Raw genomic sequence first — 12512 nt, 5'->3', positions numbered from 1 at the left:
CTTTTCATTTATAACTGTATGTAATTTATAAAATTTATTTTCTGATGATGGAGTACAAACTCAGGAAGTGCTACAGATAGGTGAGTGTTCTTACCTTTTATTTGAACAGTAATTGGTGGATTAAAATATTTGTTTTTAAGATAACTTGATGCAGTAGCGCGCACGCACACACACACACACACACACACACACACACACACACACACACACACACACACACACACACACACACACACACACAATGTATTAAATATTTTCTTTTGGTAGCTTCAGTAGCATACCAATGGTTTTTTAATTCAGTATAATTTCCTCACTTTTATAATTGTCCTAACTATAAAAAAATTAACAAAAATGTATCAATTTTCTGCCTCACACTCTCTTCTCTCTTACAATTATATTCTCTCTTATTATAATAAGAAGAAAGTGTTTTTCTTATTCAATTACTAATAAATAAATAATAGTTATATAGTCATTTACAATTAATAAGCAAGTTTCTTTTTGAACAACCAAAAAAAGATTGATATAAAACGTAGATATGGAATACCTTGTATTTTAAGTGGAACAGATTCAATTTCTGCTACTGGAATGTCTGAAGTGATATCATTATTTGTTTTCAGATAATGTGGGTTCATAGCCTGTTCCAATTTACGAGCCTCTCTTAGCTAAAGAAAAATAATAATCAAAATTAATCTGTTCATTATCATTAAATAATACTATATTAATTAAGTTGAAGATAAACTTAAGTTGTCAAATTTTATTCAACATATGATAAAAATGTTAAGGACATTGTACCAATACAGTACAACCCACTCATGCTGACATTCTCTCTACTCATCCAGACATTCATCTGACTGGACATGATCCAGATCAATTAACGTTCAGATAATTCAGAGATCTCATATCACAGTAAAAATTAAATGTTAAATACATAAAATTTCAAAACATTTTTAATGAATATATTAGATTCAAATGTTTACTTACAATCTGATCAATTTTGAAAAAAAACTTATAAAACAAATAGTCAGCCAATAAAATACAGTGTCACCTTGTCACTCATATTTCTTCAAACAAGGGATAGTTCCACCGAGTTCAACGTACTACTGTGGCTACAAAAGCTTATACTTACAAATAATGCACCTAATTGATGGGTCTAAAATCTAGTCTTTAATTAAATGATGGTTGAGTAAACCCTGAAGCCTCAATATACTGATTTTACTGTTTGAACTTTACAATACTAAATCACTTTGAAAGAAAAAAAATCAAACCAAAATTACAAAAAAAAAGAACAACAGGAAACTCAAGTTTTGTAAATAATATATATATATACATTTAACATATCATAATGCTAAACTGACCCAGATACTCCGGATGTCTGGATGAACAGGATCTGGATAACAATTTGATATTATGAGTACAAAAAAATAAATATCAAAGAGAATAAAAATATTATTAATTTTTTAATAAAACAATAGCAAAATAGAAAAAATATTCAGTTAGAAAAGTATCATCTATATTTATATTAGTATCATTTGTATTTATATAACAAAGAAGATTAAAACTGTAACCATAAGAAAGGAAGTAGAAGAGTGATGTTCTTTATAATTAAGGAGGTATAAAATTTCTTACAGTACTGCTACCAATTTTTAAAACAGAATTCATATTATAGCAAACACAAATATAACATTTGGCAAAGGATCTTCTGAACTGATGTGAGAGGACTTCTAACAGTTTGATATAGTTGTTTTTACTGAATAAAATATGATGGCCTGAAATATTAATGATTTAAATGTTAAATACCTGTGAATAGATGTAAAAGATCATCTGCACCTAAACTTACGTATGATTACAAGGAAACCCACCAGCTGGTCCAGGTATTATCCAATTCTTTTGAATTGGATAATACCTCATCATTTTCATTACATATCAAAACCTTCTGGAGAATTGTTAAACGATTATCTTTGTGACTTAAGCCATTGGCTTATATTGAACTCGGTTCCAACTTCATCTGTTTAACTGTTTCAACATTGCCATAATTCTTTGAAAATGGTTGTCTGTCAGGTGATGTACAGACTTTTAAAAGTTTAAAAAGTCATGGATAACTATAAATAACAAACCATTGGCTTGTATTGAACTAACTTGCAATTTCATCAAGTTTATTTTGAGAATGAGTAATTTGTTTATAACTGCTTCAATATTGTCATAATTCTTTAAAATGGAAGGCCCATATTTTTGTTGTTTATCACAGAGAGAAATCCTACCTTTTCTAAAGTGAACAATCCTTTTAAAGCACTCTGACAAAAGAGCACTCATTTTAAATTGTCTTTTAAAAATAATCATAACAATTAACAATGGAACAATATTTCCAATGAATAAACGTATAAGATTACAATCTATACCAGAACAGTCAGTGTTGTAAGACATCTGACCGAAAGGAAAATTTCACTTTATTTTTGGCGATCCCTCATACATTACCTTCATTAAGTAATATATATTAATTTATTTAAAAACAAAAGCCCATTTTTAACATAAGATGTTATTAGTCTAGAATACTAACATTATCTATAAAATTGGTTAAGCATACCCTTCTGGAACTTGCACTTTTCGTTGAGCTTTAGGTGCAACAGGATTAAGTTCACCAGAAAATAGGGCAGCCATTTCACAAGCGATAATCTCTAACGGTTCACCACCTTTAAGTTGTTCATGAAAAAACTGAACCAGATGCAAAGCTGAACTTGCACGCTCCTGGACTACAAGATCTGCACTGCACAAACCGAGGAAGCCTATTACAAACATGTGCACATATCTGGAAAAAACAAAAATAAATAAAGATATGTCTACTAAAATAAAAAAATTAATACACCACTACATTAACAACTTTTATTTATAACCAATCATTTGCTTTTTAATTAATCATTTAACTGATTTGATAAAGTTCATAATTCTTTTCTATTATGTACTAAAAATTTTAATTTCAAAATATTTACTACATTTTATATCCTCAATTACTTGTTCCACATACTCTAATCTTTGATTTTCCCAGGAGATTTTACTCTTTCTCTCTCCTTCTGGTGACAAAATTAAGTTACTTTAAGACTATTAATTAAAAACTACAGATGATCAGCCTTGTTCTTTTGGTAAGATTGTACTCTATGCTTTTCCTTCTTCAAGTCATCTTCAAATATCTTCACTTTGTAGTCTTATTGATCAAATTAATTTCCAAAATATTCCTATAAAGTACATTTCAATGCATTATTCTATTCCATCCTGGTTTTCTACAGTATATACTTCACTCTTATAAATCACAAAGCTTTGCAAACATTTTGGTGAACTTCTGTTTTTGCAGAGTTTAAGTAATATTTCCTTAATATTTTTTTTTTATTTATTATTGGGTCCTGAGCAAGACAGCAAACCATCCCCAAATCAACCTGATTATTAAATCATTCCTTCTAATCACCTACCCTCTTTCCTCGATTTCTCTTTCCCAATATCGATTCTAGATGTCTAAGTCTCGTCCTAACACATTCTCCTTGCATTTGTTGAGGGGGGTCTGCCAATTCAGAAACTGTTTATTTATAAAAATTATACATAAATAATAAAAATGCTTATATATTTTATAATACATAAATAATAATTTACTTTATAAGTAGGTGAAACTAATGTTCAATTAACTTCTAAACATGAAAGGCTAATGTAAGAAAATTAATTTCTATTAGTTGAAAAACTCTATGGTATGACATAAACACACATGTTTATATGTTCAATCTAAATATATAAAGAGATCACACAAAACTGTTATATTTTCAAATTAATTATCTAAATAAAACAGATAAAGTATGTTTGTTTATCAATAGAAAATGTGATAAATAAATGTCATTACACAATCAAGAACATTTAAACGAATACATTTTGTCACTGGATGTATTTTACAGTTTCAAAAAAAATTAATGATGGCAAAGAATCATATAAAACATTTAGGAAATCTTTATATATCATACAAAGTAATGAAAAACAACTTCATACTATAATGAAACAGCATAAAACTGTGTCTCACGTAAAAATAATATCAGTTATTTATAAATAAAAAATCTTATATTTTTAACATTTTTGGCGAACTAATATTTAAAAAATGAATCCCACTCAGGCCCACCCTTGTTTTTTGCGACTTAAAAGTTTATTTATTAGTGTAATTATTTACTTCAATAAGTCGTCTTGATTTGGCACAGTTATTTAACAAGGCTAAAAAATTACAGCTTACAAAAAGAAAATTTGTGTACCATGATGCCCCGTAGTCCAACGCAGTCGAAAATATAGTGTGTCCATAAAATAATGAATGACAGATGAAACAGGTTCAGTGATTCTTTCTTTTAAATGGTCCAGATTTTGAACATGAATGGAATACACTTATGTTTTACATAACCCCAAAAGTAGAAATCCATGGGGAGATAAGGTCTGGAAACCATGGGAACCAGGTAATTCACCCTTCTCGTCCAATTCAGTGCTAAGAAAATGTTTCATTAGGAAAATCCTGCACAACTGTGGCAAAATGTGGAGGAGCTCTGTTTAACTGAAACATGAAGTTCTCTGGTATTTGGGATGCTGCATACCCTTCTAACATATCCAGGAAGAAGTTCCCATTACAGTTTCTTCAGCAAATTAGAAGGGGGCCAATGCTTTTTTTTCCCCGCGCCGGGTATCCAATCAAATATGCGCAGCCCACGAAAGTGTTCTTTAAACTGAAAGGAGGCCTCGCAAGCTGTTCGTCCGGCCCAGCAGGTCAGCCCCCGGTTGGATCTTCTGTTTTAATGTGCCTGCCTCAAGCCCCCCCCCCCCCCGACAGAGAACCAGGCCCGACAAAGCCGTCCCTAGCCCCCACCGAGGGAACCGGGTCTTGGTCTTTTCATTACCCAGTTGTTATGATCTCCAAACAAAGAAATGATCTTCTCCTCGTAGCTGCTTGCCTTAACAAAAATATTAAACTACTAAGTTACCACGGGGCCTCAATGGCCTCTTAAAAGGGCTACATCATCTTTAGCCTTTAGTACTATCTTGGTAAACTCCTCCATTTTGTTCCAATAGTCAGCGGATCGCAGGAGAAAAAGAAGCAGATTTTCCAGATTTAATTCCTGCAGCCCTGAATGTCGTCTATGTATAGTCCATCTATTACAGTGGAACAGAGTATGTTCGGCAGTATCCGAATCCTGGCAGAACATGCAAATAGATGCTGGTCTTCTACCGAATCGATGTAAATAATATTCGAAACTACCATGCCCAGATAGTATTTGAGTAAAATAATAACCAACCTCACCATGTCCTCTATCAAGCAACATGCCCAAGTCGGGTATCAACCAAAATAAAAAAAAAATAAGGATGGTCAATCGATAGGAAATGGCCCAATTCGTATAGATCCTGAATGGTTTTGGTCTACAACCAACGGGTAACAAGATATGAACATTTAAAGTTACCCCCATATAAAAGTCTGTAAACACTTTCAATTCAGTATACCTACTGTTATTAGTGAAAAATTTTCAGTCCTTGTTTACGTTAAATACAGTGATGTCACTCTCCTGTATTAACTTGCACGAAATCTCTACTACAAAAAACAGAAATAACTCCGTTGTCTAATTTTCCCAAAATTTTAAACACTTATTTGTATATCCATCCTCGATGTGAATCCAAAATTTCCGTTTAAAAAAACAAAAAAGTTTTTAAAAAAATTTAAAAAACAGTAATCCGTTAACCAAAAATTCTATTTTTTCTTTAGACTTGTCCAGTAATCCAATCACAATGTTAAACAGCACTTTCCTGATAGATAAAGCCGAAACACCCCGATCAAAAAGCAAAAAACAGCGGAGCGAAAATAGCATGTCTTAACACTCTGTTGAACAGTCATGCTGATGCAAACATGAAACATTGCTTCATCATTGAAAATGGTCATGTTTAACTAAAAAATCTTCACCCTGCCACAATGTCTACAGCAAAATCAAATTGTTTCCCTTTGTAGTAGAGCTATTGTAACACCTGAATTTTGTACGCAGTGAAATGTAACAGTCTTTTTAACACCTTATGAACAATTGATTTAGGAATGCCCAACTTGCTAGAACACTTCTGCATATACAAAACTTTTTTGCACTGCTTCAGTCATTTCATCAGACACTGATGGCCATCGTGGATGTGTTTGCTTCAGTAGGCTGCCTGTTTCTTTGAGTTGCTTGTCTCATTGCCAAATGTTATTTTCATGCGATGGGGGTCTTCATTGTACACACAATGGTATTCACGCCTAACATGTGTAACTGTCTCAAACATAGCAAGCCATAACACACATTGAATGTTCCTTTGCACTGCAAACATGATGACTAACACACTTGTTTACTTGAGTGTACTGGAAACAACAACGCGTACGTGCTAGCTTTCAACACATACACTTGGAGTGTTTGTTTTTCATTTAATATACAGTTCATCTCTCTACAATGCTTTGTTACAAAGATATAACCATTTAAAACCCAAATATTATTTTGCAGACACAGTTTGCATGTATACAGCCAAATATCTGGGCTAAATTTCAACTTTTTGGTCAAAGAGTTTTTGAAATACAAAGTAAATATTGTTTACAAATAATGTTGAATGTCCCCCTTGTCGCTACATGTAATCAACTTAAAACATCAAAATTTTAAATAACTTAATAAGTACTTTCATACTAAAAGCTCAATTTTTTGTGACCACTAAGGCAACCTCAAAAATTCAAAATGCCAAAAACTAAACTACCCTTTGCCTCTTTTAATTCCGACCAAAATTTAATGACATCGATACCCCACAAAAAAAATGTTTTGAGCCACTTTGGAAGAATTTATGTTGAGCCAATTTGTTAAAATTAATTAAATACAGGCCAATATCAATATTACATACATAAGGTGTACATCTGAAAATTTCTATTAAAACTTTTTCCTTTAAAAGCCTTGAAACATAACATTTTTAGAAAACCAGACCCAAAATTTCTGCCCATTGCTGCTATGCTTTTCCTTTATAGCTACGGTAATGCAGTAGCAGCAACAGTGCTACAGCTGGGAAAGTAAATATGTAAATATCTGCTTTAATTATCCACTTTCAAAACAATAATGTAAATAAAAATTAATAAAAGTAAAAAAAAAACTTAAAACATATAGACAAATAGTAATTATATTAGATATAGTATCAAGATAGCATCATGACTAGCTGGTGATTTAGTCAGCAAAACAGTAACCACCTTAAGAATATTTTGAACATATACAGCTTGAACATGACCAGACAAGGAATTCACTCTACCACCAAGCATTGCTTCTAAAGTTGCTTCAGCATTATCAAACTCCCTATGAAAATAAAAATGAAGTCAAATTATTAAATTTTCTTTTAATAACCTTTTAATCATGCTACTTTTCCTAACATTTGAATCAGCAATTTTACTCCTGTACCACTGTCATCCAACCATGATTTTGTCGCCGCATAGGACATTAAAATATATGATTCATCCAAATAAACAATCTAACAATTTTCTTTTCTGCAATCAGTCATTCTTCTTAAATATTCTATCCTCTTTCATGGATGTCTTCTTTCTGACACAAAGGTTTCCTATCATTACCAGTTTTTACATTTAAAGCCTAATACTTTTAGTATAGTTGCTAGTGTAGTTGTAGAACCTTTAAAATGAATACTCTTTTGAAGTCCTCCAAGTAATTTATTTAATGCAGGCAGTTCATTATGTATAGCATGAAACTCGTTAACTGTTCATCTTACACACCTTGATCAAAATTGTCTAATTCACTAAATGGTTATGAAAGTTGTTTTTACTTTTTGGTGTGCTGAACAAGCACGAATACGATATAGATTTAACATGAACCTACTTTTCATTTAGCAGTTTTTGAATTTGTGATCTTGAAATCCAATAAGCTGCAGCAGCTCTTCACATCTTTGAATGCATATTAAATGTCTCTCGTCTTCTAATTTTCCTAACATTATAATTTTTTTCTTCGTAAAATCATATACATTATTTACTATTTCACAAGCTTGACTACAGAGCATTGTCTTCATAAACAATGTGTGCAATAAATACTACCTTAAATCTGTTCAGGGCTTCCACCTGCCCTACAACCAAAAACGACCCACCATCCATACAAATTCAATAAAACACAAAACATTCACTAACACACCACACACTACAGAAGATAACCATTTGTGCCAACTTCCCCCAAGAATTGAACTAAATCAGTTTATTGAAAATAATAAGCAGTGACTAAACTAGTAGTAAGTTATAATTTCTAGGGTGTAAGCCTTAATACCACAAAATACCTAATACAAAATGATATTTAGGTAGATTTAAATTTTCCCACTGCAAACAAATAATAGCATTCACTAACAAAAAACCGATTCACTAATACACATAAAACATTAAACAACTAAATCGGTTTATTGAAAATAAAAAGTAAACTTTTGTATTGAATACTGATCAACAACGGGAACAAAAATTACTTAGCTATTCCATCAACATATATAAAATGGCTAAACTATTAATAAACTACTATAATTTGTGGCGTATAGGCCTATTATTTAATGACAATGTTTATCACTATAAACATCATCAGTACAAATACCCATTCATTACACAAGTGCATATAAAGATAACTCAAATGAAATATTTTGATAACCTCTATTCATTCATTTTATGACTCATTTGATGGAAAAGGAGTCTCATAATACAAGTATAAACTATTTGTTTTTGAACTGTATAGTAGGAATAAATATTTTTAACGAAATTATTGTCTGAAATTAAACAAAATGAAAAATGAATTTTTGCTATTTATGAAAATAGTTACACACACGTTATATTGCGGAATACTTGGTTTCTGAATGAGCCTAATGTTATGAGAAAAGAGTAATATATAAAGCGCTGCACAAAGACCGTCTGCCTTGTGCAACAAAGCTTTTATTTTCATCGTATGCACTGTACATACATTATGTTTATTTTTACTGTTAAAATATTTCATAAATATATTACTTTAAAACTTTTACACTTTTCTTTATTGAGTTATGTCATTTTAAAAAATTAAATTTTTTTTAAAGGAACTGTTGTATATTAATTGATTGTACATGGACACAGTTATCATTTTTTCTTAATAATTTACAATAAACTGACATGCTGATAAGTAAATCTATTCATAAGGATGGATTTTAAAAAAAAGATTTAAAGAATGCTTAGCAACTTACAAAGTTGCTAAATACGCTAAGTTACAAAAATTTTATCTGAAATGGATTAAAAATTCTCAATTTATGAGAAGGAAGGGGGATTTGTTAAATCAAATGTGAAAAGAAGATCGAGTGGAAGGAGACCATCAATCAAAATTTTGGGATCACATGAAAGAAATTATGGCAAACATAAGGAATGAGAAGGCAGAACAAAAGATGTTGAGGTTAGAAAAGTGAAAAAAAGCCGGTAGATGGGTATGAACAGAGGAAATATAGATCGAATTAAGAATTTATACAAGGCAGTAACAAAAAACAAACTTCCCTCTAGAAAATCTAATAATAAAATATTACTTAAAGGACAACAACAGACCTTAAAAGAAAAATCAGATACAACAAAATGAAACATTTATCAGATCTGGTCAGCAAAAAAAACACATAATTAAAACGAATCACTTTAAACTCATAATTACTTATACAGAATAGAAAAAACTGGCAATACTTTGCATGACTTTCCTAGCTATGCTGATACATACAATGCCTTGCTCAGCTTTTACATTGCAAAACTTTTCTGGCGGCACCAAAAAAGCTTTGCGATTGAGATAATTAAGTCTTATTTTTATTTTCATAATAAACTTTTAAATATAAGTAACAAAGTAATTCTGATTGTTTTTTTTTTAATTTTGGGGCCCTAGTATCAACACAGCATTTTTATTGATTACGATTACCAAAATAAGATTTAATCTTACATTTCAAATAAAAAATATTTTTGATTTTGGGGGCTTTCGTAATCTACGGGACAGTAAAAGGTTATCCTTAAAACGATTAATAAATTTAAAAAAAAGATTGTTTAAAAATATTTAAGAATAAAATATAACTTTTATGAAAGTAATGAAAAAAACTGCTTCTTATTTTAGGTCTAGGGTATACTACAGAAGCCAAAACTATTTTAATTGCCCAAATTGACAAAAAAAAAAAGAAGAAGGCATTTATAATACAAATTAAGAGTTAGAATATTACATTTCTTAGATGTAGGATTAAAAATAAAATTTTTGTAAAAATATTCATATATAGATAGGTTAACCTTATTAAATTTGCTTAAGTAAAGTTTTCTCTAAATCTAACACTCCTTTCATGAAGGATAAAACAAAAACATATACATTTTCAAAAAAACCTTTCTGTGTAAGATCCAGGGTTTATAATTTTGGAAAATTATGTAAAAAAATGCAATTTTTTTTTTTAAATATCAAAACTAAATGGAAACAGCAAAAAACATATATTTCAATTGGTGGGGATTGATTTTCTGAAAAAAAAAAACATTTTTTTTTATTATTTACACATGCAATGTAGTAACAAATTTGCTAAAGTAATCTACTTCCAAAGTGGCTCGGAAGAAAATTGTATTTTTTTGCAATATCCGCAACCCTGAACAAATTCTGTAAATAAATTAATATGGTCATTGCCCCGTGTGAAGAAATATTCAAACCAAATTCTAACAAAACTGGTTTGATCAATGTTGAAATATAAGGCTAAAAGCAGTGTTACACATACATATACATATACACACATATATTTTTTTGGACTAAATGAACTAGTTGGACTGTAACACATAAAAGATTTTCAAAAACCCGATTCCCCATTTTTGATATGACCACCTACATAATTTCCCCTTTCAAATAACTATTCTAGGTAAATCAGTTGGGAAGTAGTAAACACAGAACAGTAATGTTCTGTGTTTACTACTTTGGCAACAGGATGCCAAATTTAAATAAAATTCTCTCTTGTAATATTTGTATTTCAATAATTAAACAAATTTTGTTGTACGACTATATTTAAAATATTTAAATGGTATTGTATATTGTTTTTTAATGTAATGTTTTATAAATCTAATCCTCTTATGCTTAAAAATAAAATCCAGCACAATTAGTAAAATTAGTGTGACTATTCTGTAGTCAGTTAGCTTGTAGAGTGAAGAATAAACAAACATTGCATTTGTGTTAGATTTCATCATGTTTCTGCCGAGTCGCTTCCCTTATATCAGTGCTGATTCAGAACAAGGCTGTATCTATATACAACACAATAATCATAACTGATATTAGTCATCATATAATTAGTTGGTCATATAGTACTCGTGTAATCAAATATTTATAATATTATGCCATTCAGTTTATTAAAATCATTGATCTTTTCGTATGATTACTCGTTTTATATGCATCAGGATTTACAGGAGATGCTTCTGAATCGGCCACCTGAACATCTGAATGCGCAGTTTGTTGACTTCAACTTATAAGCTAACTGAATAAGATATAATTAGTAAAACAAAAAAATAATAAATATAACTTACAATTTTGATCAGAATCTTCAATAAGAATCCTTAATTTTTGAACACATAACTGAAAAAAGAAAAAATGCCATAATACACTTGCAAAAGAATGAAATGATCAGTACAAATATGTAATATTATAGTTTCAAACAGAAAATGAAGTGTAAAATTAAAAAAAAAAAAATCATCTACACGAACTACCTTAACTAAAGAAGAAAAAGAATCAATATTAATTTTTTACATTACGGAAATTAACAGTTAAAGAACAAAAATATTACAACTATTAAAATTATGGATTATATACCAAATTAGATATACTAATATCAAACTAATCACAAGACAAAAAATTATAGTAACCACGGATTAACAAAGTAATACAGTATTATTAATGATTTACATTTTACTAAAAAACTTAAGAAAATATAAAAGAAAAAACAGCTCAACAAAAATAAAATAATAAACAGCTTTTTTAACATATTATTAACTTAAATCTTTAAAACTATATTAATATATACAGAAATACTTATAAAAATTAATTTTCAAGTTTTTTTTTTTTACTATAAAAAAGTGAATAGTACTACTAGGCAGTAAATCAAAATACATATTGTAGTAAGACAGATAAAACAGACCTGAATAACTGATTCCTACTAAAGAAGAAAGCAGTAGAAAATATAATAATGGGAGGAATCAAGAAAGGGACTAAAAGGAACCCTTTTAGTAAAGCTAACAGGTCCATTATCAATCGACCTTTGTAATACTACTTATAAACACACCTTAACAGATGTTCCGTGAGATGAGTTACTGGACCCAGAATAGGAATGCATGAGAAAGTGAAAGGGTCAATCGTTCTCACACTCAACCGAGGTCTGGTCCTGCGGGTCAAGAGGGTAGGAGTGTAAATACCCCAGGGAAGATGAGTTGAAATCAGTTCTGCGAGAGAGTTCTAAACGAGGATTTATTATGCAAGTTTGAAGCAAGA

General features: G+C 30.2%; 1 protein-coding gene across 4 annotated transcripts in view; it reads right to left on the bottom strand.

Moving 5' to 3' along the window:
- LOC142324702 (nucleolar protein 6-like) overlaps positions 1 to 12512 on the bottom strand; it is a 114892-nt gene that overhangs the window by 75738 nt on the left and 26642 nt on the right. For 3 of the 4 annotated variants that reach the window (XM_075365612.1, XM_075365611.1, XM_075365613.1), the window contains 3 exons: positions 11555 to 11603; positions 2582 to 2803; positions 545 to 662 (listed from right to left, as the gene is read on the bottom strand). The gene's annotated coding sequence lies outside the window, so the exon portion shown is untranslated. Of the gene's footprint in view, positions 1 to 544; positions 663 to 2581; positions 2804 to 7240; positions 7312 to 11554; positions 11604 to 12512 lie in introns of those variants that run through there. The other variant, XM_075365614.1, reaches the window with a different exon arrangement.

The sequence above is a fragment of the Lycorma delicatula genome, chromosome 5, assembly GCF_047948215.1.
Source record: "Lycorma delicatula isolate Av1 chromosome 5, ASM4794821v1, whole genome shotgun sequence".
Classification (NCBI taxonomy): domain Eukaryota; kingdom Metazoa; phylum Arthropoda; class Insecta; order Hemiptera; family Fulgoridae; genus Lycorma; species Lycorma delicatula.
This window is presented reverse-complemented; position numbering and strand designations above follow the sequence as displayed.